Raw genomic sequence first — 14,751 nt, forward strand, 5'->3', positions numbered from 1 at the left:
TGTACCCAGTGAGCCACTGTGCATGCTGTTCTTAAAAGGCCGAATAGATAATGACAGAAGAGCCAGAGACTTGTTTCCATTGTTGTTCATAAACATTCAAACGTCTAGAGATAAACAACAGCAAAAGAAACAATAGACAAATCTCCTGTTATTTTATTTTTTGTATTTTATTTTTGTATCAATGTTGTACTCAAAGGAAACAGCAGACTGTGTTGTGGCAGGTAGCATGTAGATCAGTGACTTAGCACACTGGCTGCATGATCTGGAGATTGTGGGTTCAAACCCCACTCAAATCTTTACTTGCCAAAATCTGCCATTGACCCCCATTCTGAATTTCTCAAATTTGAAAGCACTATATTTCTAAAACGATGAAACATTTCAAAGATTCCTTTTCAGGCAAACATGTCCACCGTAAGATGAACCTAAATAGGTTTGAATGGGGTTTCTAGGTGTAAGTATGTAGGACTAGTAGCATGCCAAAGTTTGTGCTATTGCCATTGGGAATGCATTGGGCGTTTAACTTAAATAACTCAGAAACTACAAAACATTTCAAAGTAAAAAGTTCCAGCATGTGTCTCCACAGAAAGCTGAATTATAAAAAGTGTGAATGGAGTTTCTAGGTGAAAGTGCTTTTTTGACGTGCCAATATCTGCCATTGAGCCCCATTGTAAATGTCTCAAATTTGAAAGCACTATATTTCTAAAACGATGAAACATTTCAAAGATTCCTTTTCAGGCAAACATGTCCACCGTAAGATGAACCTAAATAGGTTTGAATGGGGTTTCTAGGTGTAAGTATGTAGGACTAGTAGCATGCCAAAGTTTGTGCTATTGCCATTGGGAATGCATTGGGCGTTTAACTTAAATAACTCAGAAACTACAAAACATTTCAAAGTAAAAAGTTCCAGCATGTGTCTCCACACAAAGCTGAATTATAAAAAGTGTGAAAGGAGTTTCTAGGTGAATGAATTTTTGACGTGCCACTATCTGCAATTAGAAATTTCTCAAATTTAAAGCACTATATTTCTAAAACTATGAAACATTTCAAAGATTCCTTTTCAGGCAAACATGTCCACCGTAAGATGAACCTAAATAGGTTTGAATGGGGATTCTAGGTGTAAGTATGTAGGACTAATAGCATGCCAAAGTTATAATTTTTTTCGGACGGCTTACTATAGCATGTCGTTTTTCGTGATTTTGGACTATTTGAAAAAAAGATGAAAATCATGAAAAAACGACATACTATAGTTCATGGCTTCGGACGGCATACTATAGCATGTCGTTTTTCATGATTTGGGAGGATTTGAAAAAAAGATGAAAATCATGAAAAAACAACATACTATAGTCCATGGTTTGGGACGGCATAATATATTTTGTCATATTTTCATGATTTTGGGACACTATGTCAGAGCCAGGACTTGAACCTGCAGCCTCCTGATTCCCAGGCAGGCTCTGTACCCAGTGAGCCACTGTGCATGCTGTTCTTAAAAGGCCGAATAGATAATGACAGAAGAGCCAGAGACTTGTTTCCATTGTTGTTCATAAACATTCAAACGTCTAGAGATAAACAACAGCAAAAGAAACAATAGACAAATCTCCTGTTATTTTATTTTTTGTATTTTATTTTTGTATCAATGTTGTACTCAAAGGAAACAGCAGACTGTGTTGTGGCAGGTAGCATGTAGATCAGTGACTTAGCACACTGGCTGCATGATCTGGAGATTGTGGGTTCAAACCCCACTCAAATCTTTACTTGCCAAAATCTGCCATTGACCCCCATTCTGAATTTCTCAAATTTGAAAGCACTATATTTCTAAAACGATGAAACATTTCAAAGATTCCTTTTCAGGCAAACATGTCCACCGTAAGATGAACCTAAATAGGTTTGAATGGGGTTTCTAGGTGTAAGTATGTAGGACTAGTAGCATGCCAAAGTTTGTGCTATTGCCATTGGGAATGCATTGGGCGTTTAACTTAAATAACTCAGAAACTACAAAACATTTCAAAGTAAAAAGTTCCAGCATGTGTCTCCACAGAAAGCTGAATTATAAAAAGTGTGAATGGAGTTTCTAGGTGAAAGTGCTTTTTTGACGTGCCAATATCTGCCATTGAGCCCCATTGTAAATGTCTCAAATTTGAAAGCACTATATTTCTAAAACGATGAAACATTTCAAAGATTCCTTTTCAGGCAAACATGTCCACCGTAAGATGAACCTAAATAGGTTTGAATGGGGTTTCTAGGTGTAAGTATGTAGGACTAGTAGCATGCCAAAGTTTGTGCTATTGCCATTGGGAATGCATTGGGCGTTTAACTTAAATAACTCAGAAACTACAAAACATTTCAAAGTAAAAAGTTCCAGCATGTGTCTCCACACAAAGCTGAATTATAAAAAGTGTGAATGGAGTTTCTAGGTGAATGAATTTTTGACGTGCCACTATCTGCCATTCGAAATTTCTCAAATTTAAAGCACTATATTTCTAAAACTATGAAACATTTCAAAGATTCCTTTTCAGGCAAACATGTCCACCGTAAGATGAACCTAAATAGGTTTGAATGGGGATTCTAGGTGTAAGTATGTAGGACTAATAGCATGCCAAAGTTATAATTCTTTTCGGACGGCTTACTATAGCATGTCGTTTTTCGTGATTTTGGACTATTTGAAAAAAAGATGAAAATCATGAAAAAACGACATACTATAGTTCATGGCTTCGGACGGCATACTATAGCATGTCGTTTTTCATGATTTGGGAGGATTTGAAAAAAAGATGAAAATCATGAAAAAACAACATACTATAGTCCATGGTTTGGGACGGCATAATATATTTTGTCATATTTTCATGATTTTGGGACACTATGTCAGAGCCAGGACTTGAACCTGCAGCCTCCTGATTCCCAGGCAGGCTCTGTACCCAGTGAGCCACTGTGCATGCTGTTCTAAAAAGGCCGAATAGATAATGACAGAAGAGCCAGAGACTTGTTTCCATTGTGGTTCATAAACATTCAAACGTCTAGAGATAAACAACAGCAAAAGAAACAATAGACAAATCTCCTGTTATTTTATTTTTTGTATTTTATTTTTGTATCAATGTTGTACTCAAAGGAAACAGCAGACTGTGTTGTGGCAGGTAGCATGTAGATCAGTGACTTAGCACACTGGCTGCATGATCTGGAGATTGTGGGTTCAAACCCCACTCAAATCTTTACTTGCCAAAATCTGCCATTGACCCCCATTCTGAATTTCTCAAATTTGAAAGCACTATATTTCTAAAACGATGAAACATTTCAAAGATTCCTTTTCAGGCAAACATGTCCACCGTAAGATGAACCTAAATAGGTTTGAATGGGGTTTCTAGGTGTAAGTATGTAGGACTAGTAGCATGCCAAAGTTTGTGCTATTGCCATTGGGAATGCATTGGGCGTTTAACTTAAATAACTCAGAAACTACAAAACATTTCAAAGTAAAAAGTTCCAGCATGTGTCTCCACAGAAAGCTGAATTATAAAAAGTGTGAATGGAGTTTCTAGGTGAAAGTGCTTTTTTGACGTGCCAATATCTGCCATTGAGCCCCATTGTAAATGTCTCAAATTTGAAAGCACTATATTTCTAAAACGATGAAACATTTCAAAGATTCCTTTTCAGGCAAACATGTCCACCGTAAGATGAACCTAAATAGGTTTGAATGGGGTTTCTAGGTGTAAGTATGTAGGACTAGTAGCATGCCAAAGTTTGTGCTATTGCCATTGGGAATGCATTGGGCGTTTAACTTAAATAACTCAGAAACTACAAAACATTTCAAAGTAAAAAGTTCCAGCATGTGTCTCCACACAAAGCTGAATTATAAAAAGTGTGAAAGGAGTTTCTAGGTGAATGAATTTTTGACGTGCCACTATCTGCAATTAGAAATTTCTCAAATTTAAAGCACTATATTTCTAAAACTATGAAACATTTCAAAGATTCCTTTTCAGGCAAACATGTCCACCGTAAGATGAACCTAAATAGGTTTGAATGGGGATTCTAGGTGTAAGTATGTAGGACTAATAGCATGCCAAAGTTATAATTTTTTTCGGACGGCTTACTATAGCATGTCGTTTTTCGTGATTTTGGACTATTTGAAAAAAAGATGAAAATCATGAAAAAACGACATACTATAGTTCATGGCTTCGGACGGCATACTATAGCATGTCGTTTTTCATGATTTGGGAGGATTTGAAAAAAAGATGAAAATCATGAAAAAACAACATACTATAGTCCATGGTTTGGGACGGCATAATATATTTTGTCATATTTTCATGATTTTGGGACACTATGTCAGAGCCAGGACTTGAACCTGCAGCCTCCTGATTCCCAGGCAGGCTCTGTACCCAGTGAGCCACTGTGCATGCTGTTCTTAAAAGGCCGAATAGATAATGACAGAAGAGCCAGAGACTTGTTTCCATTGTTGTTCATAAACATTCAAACGTCTAGAGATAAACAACAGCAAAAGAAACAATAGATAAATCTCCTGTTATTTTATTTTTTGTATTTTATTTTTGTATCAATGTTGTACTCAAAGGAAACAGCAGACTGTGTTGTGGCAGGTAGCATGTAGATCAGTGACTTAGCACACTGGCTGCATGATCTGGAGATTGTGGGTTCAAACCCCACTCAAATCTTTACTTGCCAAAATCTGCCATTGACCCCCATTCTGAATTTCTCAAATTTGAAAGCACTATATTTCTAAAACGATGAAACATTTCAAAGATTCCTTTTCAGGCAAACATGTCCACCGTAAGATGAACCTAAATAGGTTTGAATGGGGTTTCTAGGTGTAAGTATGTAGGACTAGTAGCATGCCAAAGTTTGTGCTATTGCCATTGGGAATGCATTGGGCGTTTAACTTAAATAACTCAGAAACTACAAAACATTTCAAAGTAAAAAGTTCCAGCATGTGTCTCCACAGAAAGCTGAATTATAAAAAGTGTGAATGGAGTTTCTAGGTGAAAGTGCTTTTTTGACGTGCCAATATCTGCCATTGAGCCCCATTGTAAATGTCTCAAATTTGAAAGCACTATATTTCTAAAACGATGAAACATTTCAAAGATTCCTTTTCAGGCAAACATGTCCACCGTAAGATGAACCTAAATAGGTTTGAATGGGGTTTCTAGGTGTAAGTATGTAGGACTAGTAGCATGCCAAAGTTTGTGCTATTGCCATTGGGAATGCATTGGGCGTTTAACTTAAATAACTCAGAAACTACAAAACATTTCAAAGTAAAAAGTTCCAGCATGTGTCTCCACACAAAGCTGAATTATAAAAAGTGTGAATGGAGTTTCTAGGTGAATGAATTTTTGACGTGCCACTATCTGCCATTCGAAATTTCTCAAATTTAAAGCACTATATTTCTAAAACTATGAAACATTTCAAAGATTCCTTTTCAGGCAAACATGTCCACCGTAAGATGAACCTAAATAGGTTTGAATGGGGATTCTAGGTGTAAGTATGTAGGACTAATAGCATGCCAAAGTTATAATTCTTTTCGGACGGCTTACTATAGCATGTCGTTTTTCGTGATTTTGGACTATTTGAAAAAAAGATGAAAATCATGAAAAAACGACATACTATAGTTCATGGCTTCGGACGGCATACTATAGCATGTCGTTTTTCATGATTTGGGAGGATTTGAAAAAAAGATGAAAATCATGAAAAAACAACATACTATAGTCCATGGTTTGGGACGGCATAATATATTTTGTCATATTTTCATGATTTTGGGACACTATGTCAGAGCCAGGACTTGAACCTGCAGCCTCCTGATTCCCAGGCAGGCTCTGTACCCAGTGAGCCACTGTGCATGCTGTTCTTAAAAGGCCGAATAGATAATGACAGAAGAGCCAGAGACTTGTTTCCATTGTTGTTCATAAACATTCAAACGTCTAGAGATAAACAACAGCAAAAGAAACAATAGACAAATCTCCTGTTATTTTATTTTTTGTATTTTATTTTTGTATCAATGTTGTACTCAAAGGAAACAGCAGACTGTGTTGTGGCAGGTAGCATGTAGATCAGTGACTTAGCACACTGGCTGCATGATCTGGAGATTGTGGGTTCAAACCCCACTCAAATCTTTACTTGCCAAAATCTGCCATTGACCCCCATTCTGAATTTCTCAAATTTGAAAGCACTATATTTCTAAAACGATGAAACATTTCAAAGATTCCTTTTCAGGCAAACATGTCCACCGTAAGATGAACCTAAATAGGTTTGAATGGGGTTTCTAGGTGTAAGTATGTAGGACTAGTAGCATGCCAAAGTTTGTGCTATTGCCATTGGGAATGCATTGGGCGTTTAACTTAAATAACTCAGAAACTACAAAACATTTCAAAGTAAAAAGTTCCAGCATGTGTCTCCACACAAAGCTGAATTATAAAAAGTGTGAATGGAGTTTCTAGGTGAATGAATTTTTGACGTGCCACTATCTGCCATTAGAAATTTCTCAAATTTAAAGCACTATATTTCTAAAACGATGAAACATTTCAAAGATTCCTTTTCAGGCAAACATGTCCACCGTAAGATGAACCTAAATAGGTTTAAATGGGGTTTCTAGGTGTAAGTATGTAGGACTAGTAGCATGCCAAAGTTTGTGTTATTGCCATTGGGAATGCATTGGGCGTTTAACTTAAATAACTCAGAAACTACAAAACATTTCAAAGTAAAAAGTTCCAGCATGTGTCTCCACAGAAAGCTGAATTATAAAAAGTGTGAATGGAGTTTCTAGGTGAAAGTGCTTTTTTGACGTGCCAATATCTGCCATTGAGCCCCATTGTAAATGTCTCAAATTTGAAAGCACTATATTTCTAAAACGATGAAACATTTCAAAGATTCCTTTTCAGGCAAACATGTCCACCGTAAGATGAACCTAAATAGGTTTGAATGGGGTTTCTAGGTGTAAGTATGTAGGACTAGTAGCATGCCAAAGTTTGTGCTATTGCCATTGGGAATGCATTGGGCGTTTAACTTAAATAACTCAGAAACTACAAAACATTTCAAAGTAAAAAGTTCCAGCATGTGTCTCCACAGAAAGCTGAATTATAAAAAGTGTGAATGGAGTTTCTAGGTGAAAGTGCTTTTTTGACGTGCCAATATCTGCCATTGAGCCCCATTGTAAATGTCTCAAATTTGAATGCACTATATTTCTAAAACGATGAAACATTTCAAAGATTCCTTTTCAGGCAAACATGTCCACCGTAAGATGAACCTAAATAGGTTTGAATGGGGTTTCTAGGTGTAAGTATGTAGGACTAGTAGCATGCCAAAGTTTGTGCTATTGCCATTGGGAATGCATTGGGCGTTTAACTTAAATAACTCAGAAACTACAAAACATTTAAAAGTAAAAAGTTCCAGCATGTGTCTCCACACAAAGCTGAATTATAAAAAGTGTGAATGGAGTTTCTAGGTGAATGAATTTTTGACGTGCCACTATCTGCCATTAGAAATTTCTCAAATTTAAAGCACTATATTTCTAAAACTATGAAACATTTCAAAGATTCCTTTTCAGGCAAACATGTCCACCGTAAGATGAACCTAAATAGGTTTGAATGGGGATTCTAGGTGTAAGTATGTAGGACTAATAGCATGCCAAAGTTATAATTTTTTTCGGACGGCTTACTATAGCATGTCGTTTTTCGTGATTTTGGACTATTTGAAAAAAAGATGAAAATCATGAAAAAACGACATACTATAGTTCATGGCTTCGGACGGCATACTATAGCATGTCGTTTTTCATGATTTGGGAGGATTTAAAAAAAAAGATGAAAATCATGAAAAAACAACATACTATAGTCCATGGTTTGGGACGGCATAATATATTTTGTCATATTTTCATGATTTTGGGACACTATGTCAGAGCCAGGACTTGAACCTGCAGCCTCCTGATTCCCAGGCAGGCTCTGTACCCAGTGAGCCACTGTGCATGCTGTTCTAAAAAGGCTGAATAGATAATGACAGAAGAGCCAGAGACTTGTTTCCATTGTGGTTCATAAACATTCAAACGTCTAGAGATAAACAACAGCAAAAGAAACAATAGACAAATCTCCTGTTATTTTATTTTTTGTATTTTATTTTTGTATCAATGTTGTACTCAAAGGAAACAGCAGACTGTGTTGTGGCAGGTAGCATGTAGATCAGTGACTTAGCACACTGGCTGCATGATCTGGAGATTGTGGGTTCAAACCCCACTCTAGGTGTAAGTATGTAGGACTAGTAGCATGCCAAAGTTTGTGTTATTGCCATTGGGAATGCATTGGGCGTTTAACTTAAATAACTCAGAAACTACAAAACATTTCAAAGTAAAAAGTTCCAGCATGTGTCTCCACAGAAAGCTGAATTATAAAAAGTGTGAATGGAGTTTCTAGGTGAAAGTGCTTTTTTGACGTGCCAATATCTGCCATTGAGCCCCATTGTAAATGTCTCAAATTTGAAAGCACTATATTTCTAAAACGATGAAACATTTCAAAGATTCCTTTTCAGGCAAACATGTCCACCGTAAGATGAACCTAAATAGGTTTGAATGGGGTTTCTAGGTGTAAGTATGTAGGACTAGTAGCATGCCAAAGTTTGTGCTATTGCCATTGGGAATGCATTGGGCGTTTAACTTAAATAACTCAGAAACTACAAAACATTTCAAAGTAAAAAGTTCCAGCATGTGTCTCCACAGAAAGCTGAATTATAAAAAGTGTGAATGGAGTTTCTAGGTGAAAGTGCTTTTTTGACGTGCCAATATCTGCCATTGAGCCCCATTGTAAATGTCTCAAATTTGAAAGCACTATATTTCTAAAACGATGAAACATTTCAAAGATTCCTTTTCAGGCAAACATGTCCACCGTAAGATGAACCTAAATAGGTTTGAATGGGGTTTCTAGGTGTAAGTATGTAGGACTAGTAGCATGCCAAAGTTTGTGCTATTGCCATTGGGAATGCATTGGGCGTTTAACTTAAATAACTCAGAAACTACAAAACATTTCAAAGTAAAAAGTTCCAGCATGTGTCTCCACAGAAAGCTGAATTATAAAAAGTGTGAATGGAGTTTCTAGGTGAAAGTGCTTTTTTGACGTGCCAATATCTGCCATTGAGCCCCATTGTAAATGTCTCAAATTTGAAAGCACTATATTTCTAAAACGATGAAACATTTCAAAGATTCCTTTTCAGGCAAACATGTCCACCGTAAGATGAACCTAAATAGGTTTGAATGGGGTTTCTAGGTGTAAGTATGTAGGACTAGTAGCATGCCAAAGTTTGTGCTATTGCCATTGGGAATGCATTGGGCGTTTAACTTAAATAACTCAGAAACTACAAAACATTTCAAAGTAAAAAGTTCCAGCATGTGTCTCCACACAAAGCTGAATTATAAAAAGTGTGAATGGAGTTTCTAGGTGAATGAATTTTTGATTTGCCACTATCTGCCATTAGAAATTTCTCAAATTTAAAGCACTATATTTCTAAAACTATGAAACATTTCAAAGATTCCTTTTCAGGCAAACATGTCCACCGTAAGATGAACCTAAATAGGTTTGAATGGGGATTCTAGGTGTAAGTATGTAGGACTAATAGCATGCCAAAGTTATAATTTTTTTCGGACGGCTTACTATAGCATGTCGTTTTTCGTGATTTTGGACTATTTGAAAAAAAGATGAAAATCATGAAAAAACGACATACTATAGTTCATGGCTTCGGACGGCATACTATAGCATGTCGTTTTTCATGATTTGGGAGGATTTGAAAAAAAGATGAAAATCATGAAAAAACAACATACTATAGTCCATGGTTTGGGACGGCATACTATATTTTGTCATATTTTCATGATTTTGGGACACTATGTCAGAGCCAGGACTTGAACCTGCAGCCTCCTGATTCCCAGGCAGGCTCTGTACCCAGTGAGCCACTGTGCATGCTGTTCTTAAAAGGCCGAATAGATAATGACAGAAGAGCCAGAGACTTGTTTCCATTGTGGTTCATAAACATTCAAACGTCTAGAGATAAACAACAGCAAAAGAAACAATAGACAAATCACCTGTTATTTTATTTTTTGTATTTTATTTTTGTATCAATGTTGTACTCAAAGGAAACAGCAGACTGTTTTGTGGCAGGTAGCATGTAGATCAGTGACTTAGCACACTGGCTGCATGATCTGGAGATTGTGGGTTCAAACCCCACTCAAATCTTTACTTGCCAAAATCTGCCATTGACCCCCATTCTGAATTTCTCAAATTTGAAAGCACTATATTTCTAAAACGATGAAACATTTCAAAGATTCCTTTTCAGGCAAACATGTCCACCGTAAGATGAACCTAAATAGGTTTGAATGGGGTTTCTAGGTGTAAGTATGTAGGACTAGTAGCATGCCAAAGTTTGTGCTATTGCCATTGGGAATGCATTGGGCGTTTAACTTAAATAACTCAGAAACTACAAAACATTTCAAAGTAAAAAGTTCCAGCATGTGTCTCCACAGAAAGCTGAATTATAAAAAGTGTGAATGGAGTTTCTAGGTGAAAGTGCTTTTTTGACGTGCCAATATCTGCCATTGAGCCCCATTGTAAATGTCTCAAATTTGAAAGCACTATATTTCTAAAACGATGAAACATTTCAAAGATTCCTTTTCAGGCAAACATGTCCACCGTAAGATGAACCTAAATAGGTTTGAATGGGGTTTCTAGGTGTAAGTATGTAGGACTAGTAGCATGCCAAAGTTTGTGTTATTGCCATTGGGAATGCATTGGGCGTTTAACTTAAATAACTCAGAAACTACAAAACATTTCAAAGTAAAAAGTTCCAGCATGTGTCTCCACAGAAAGCTGAATTATAAAAAGTGTGAATGGAGTTTCTAGGTGAAAGTGCTTTTTTGACGTGCCAATATCTGCCATTGAGCCCCATTGTAAATGTCTAAAATTTGAAAGCACTATATTTCTAAAACGATGAAACATTTCAAAGATTCCTTTTCAGGCAAACATGTCCACCGTAAGATGAACCTAAATAGGTTTGAATGGGGTTTCTAGGTGTAAGTATGTAGGACTAGTAGCATGCCAAAGTTTGTGCTATTGCCATTGGGAATGCATTGGGCATTTAACTTAAATAACTCAGAAACTACAAAACATTTCAAAGTAAAAAGTTCCAGCATGTGTCTCCACAGAAAGCTGAATTATAAAAAGTGTGAATGGAGTTTCTAGGTGAAAGTGCTTTTTTGACGTGCCAATATCTGCCATTGAGCCCCATTGTAAATGTCTCAAATTTGAATGCACTATATTTCTAAAACGATGAAACATTTCAAAGATTCCTTTTCAGGCAAACATGTCCACCGTAAGATGAACCTAAATAGGTTTGAATGGGGTTTCTAGGTGTAAGTATGTAGGACTAGTAGCATGCCAAAGTTTGTGCTATTGCCATTGGGAATGCATTGGGCGTTTAACTTAAATAACTCAGAAACTACAAAACATTTCAAAGTAAAAAGTTCCAGCATGTGTCTCCACACAAAGCTGAATTATAAAAAGTGTGAATGGAGTTTCTAGGTGAATGAATTTTTGATTTGCCACTATCTGCCATTAGAAATTTCTCAAATTTAAAGCACTATATTTCTAAAACTATGAAACATTTCAAAGATTCCTTTTCAGGCAAACATGTCCACCGTAAGATGAACCTAAATAGGTTTGAATGGGGATTCTAGGTGTAAGTATGTAGGACTAATAGCATGCCAAAGTTATAATTTTTTTCGGACGGCTTACTATAGCATGTCGTTTTTCGTGATTTTGGACTATTTGAAAAAAAGATGAAAATCATGAAAAAACGACATACTATAGTTCATGGCTTCGGACGGCATACTATAGCATGTCGTTTTTCATGATTTGGGAGGATTTGAAAAAAAGATGAAAATCATGAAAAAACAACACACTATAGTCCATGGTTTGGGACGGCATACTATATTTTGTCATATTTTCATGATTTTGGGACACTATGTCAGAGCCAGGACTTGAACCTGCAGCCTCCTGATTCCCAGGCAGGCTCTGTACCCAGTGAGCCACTGTGCATGCTGTTCTTAAAAGGCCGAATAGATAATGACAGAAGAGCCAGAGACTTGTTTCCATTGTGGTTCATAAACATTCAAACGTCTAGAGATAAACAACAGCAAAAGAAACAATAGACAAATCTCCTGTTATTTTATTTTTTGTATTTTATTTTTGTATCAATGTTGTACTCAAAGGAAACAGCAGACTGTTTTGTGGCAGGTAGCATGTAGATCAGTGACTTAGCACACTGGCTGCATGATCTGGAGATTGTGGGTTCAAACCCCACTCAAATCTTTACTTGCCAAAATCTGCCATTGACCCCCATTCTGAATTTCTCAAATTTGAAAGCACTATATTTCTAAAACGATGAAACATTTCAAAGATTCCTTTTCAGGCAAACATGTCCACCGTAAGATGAACCTAAATAGGTTTGAATGGGGTTTCTAGGTGTAAGTATGTAGGACTAGTAGCATGCCAAAGTTTGTGCTATTGCCATTGGGAATGCATTGGGCGTTTAACTTAAATAACTCAGAAACTACAAAACATTTCAAAGTAAAAAGTTCCAGCATGTGTCTCCACAGAAAGCTGAATTATAAAAAGTGTGAATGGAGTTTCTAGGTGAAAGTGCTTTTTTGACGTGCCAATATCTGCCATTGAGCCCCATTGTAAATGTCTCAAATTTGAAAGCACTATATTTCTAAAACGATGAAACATTTCAAAGATTCCTTTTCAGGCAAACATGTCCACCGTAAGATGAACCTAAATAGGTTTGAATGGGGTTTCTAGGTGTATGTATGTAGGACTAGTAGCATGCCAAAGTTTGTGTTATTGCCATTGGGAATGCATTGGGCGTTTAACTTAAATAACTCAGAAACTACAAAACATTTCAAAGTAAAAAATTCCAGCATGTGTCTCCACAGAAAGCTGAATTATAAAAAGTGTGAATGGAGTTTCTAGGTGAAAGTGCTTTTTTGACGTGCCAATATCTGCCATTGAGCCCCATTGTAAATGTCTCAAATTTGAAAGCACTATATTTCTAAAACGATGAAACATTTCAAAGATTCCTTTTCAGGCAAACATGTCCACCATAAGATGAACCTAAATAGGTTTGAATGGGGTTTCTAGGTGTAAGTATGTAGGACTAGTAGCATGCCAAAGTTTGTGTTATTGCCATTGGGAATGCATTGGGCGTTTAACTTAAATAACTCAGAAACTACAAAACATTTCAAAGTAAAAAGTTCCAGCATGTGTCTCCACAGAAAGCTGAATTATAAAAAGTGTGAATGGAGTTTCTAGGTGAAAGTGCTTTTTTGACGTGCCAATATCTGCCATTGAGCCCCATTGTAAATGTCTCAAATTTGAAAGCACTATATTTCTAAAACGATGAAACATTTCAAAGATTCCTTTTCAGGCAAACATGTCCACCGTAAGATGAACCTAAATAGGTTTGAATGGGGTTTCTAGGTGTAAGTATGTAGGACTAGTAGCATGCCAAAGTTTGTGCTATTGCCATTGGGAATGCATTGGGCATTTAACTTAAATAACTCAGAAACTACAAAACATTTCAAAGTAAAAAGTTCCAGCATGTGTCTCCACAGAAAGCTGAATTATAAAAAGTGTGAATGGAGTTTCTAGGTGAAAGTGCTTTTTTGACGTGCCAATATCTGCCATTGAGCCCCATTGTAAATGTCTCAAATTTGAATGCACTATATTTCTAAAACGATGAAACATTTCAAAGATTCCTTTTCAGGCAAACATGTCCACCGTAAGATGAACCTAAATAGGTTTGAATGGGGTTTCTAGGTGTAAGTATGTAGGACTAGTAGCATGCCAAAGTTTGTGCTATTGCCATTGGGAATGCATTGGGCGTTTAACTTAAATAACTCAGAAACTACAAAACATTTCAAAGTAAAAAGTTCCAGCATGTGTCTCCACACAAAGCTGAATTATAAAAAGTGTGAATGGAGTTTCTAGGTGAATGAATTTTTGACGTGCCACTATCTGCCATTAGAAATTTCTCAAATTTAAAGCACTATATTTCTAAAACTATGAAACATTTCAAAGATTCCTTTTCAGGCAAACATGTCCACCGTAAGATGAACCTAAATAGGTTTGAATGGGGATTCTAGGTGTAAGTATGTAGGACTAATAGCATGCCAAAGTTATAATTTTTTTCGGACGGCTTACTATAGCATGTCGTTTTTCGTGATTTTGGACTATTTGAAAAAAAGATGAAAATCATGAAAAAACGACATACTATAGTTCATGGCTTCGGACGGCATACTATAGCATGTCGTTTTTCATGATTTGGGAGGATTTAAAAAAAAGATGAAAATCATGAAAAAACAACATACTATAGTCCATGGTTTGGGACGGCATAATATATTTTGTCATATTTTCATGATTTTGGGACACTATGTCAGAGCCAGGACTTGAACCTGCAGCCTCCTGATTCCCAGGCAGGCTCTGTACCCAGTGAGCCACTGTGCATGCTGTTCTAAAAAGGCTGAATAGATAATGACAGAAGAGCCAGAGACTTGTTTCCATTGTGGTTCATAAACATTCAAACGTCTAGAGATAAACAACAGCAAAAGAAACAATAGACAAATCTCCTGTTATTTTATTTTTTGTATTTTATTTTTGTATCAATGTTGTACTCAAAGGAAACAGCAGACTGTGTTGTGGCAGGTAGCATGTAGATCAGTGACTTAGCACACTG

The sequence above is a fragment of the Electrona antarctica genome (genome assembly GCF_951216825.1).
Source record: "Electrona antarctica genome assembly, chromosome: 5".
Classification (NCBI taxonomy): domain Eukaryota; kingdom Metazoa; phylum Chordata; class Actinopteri; order Myctophiformes; family Myctophidae; genus Electrona; species Electrona antarctica.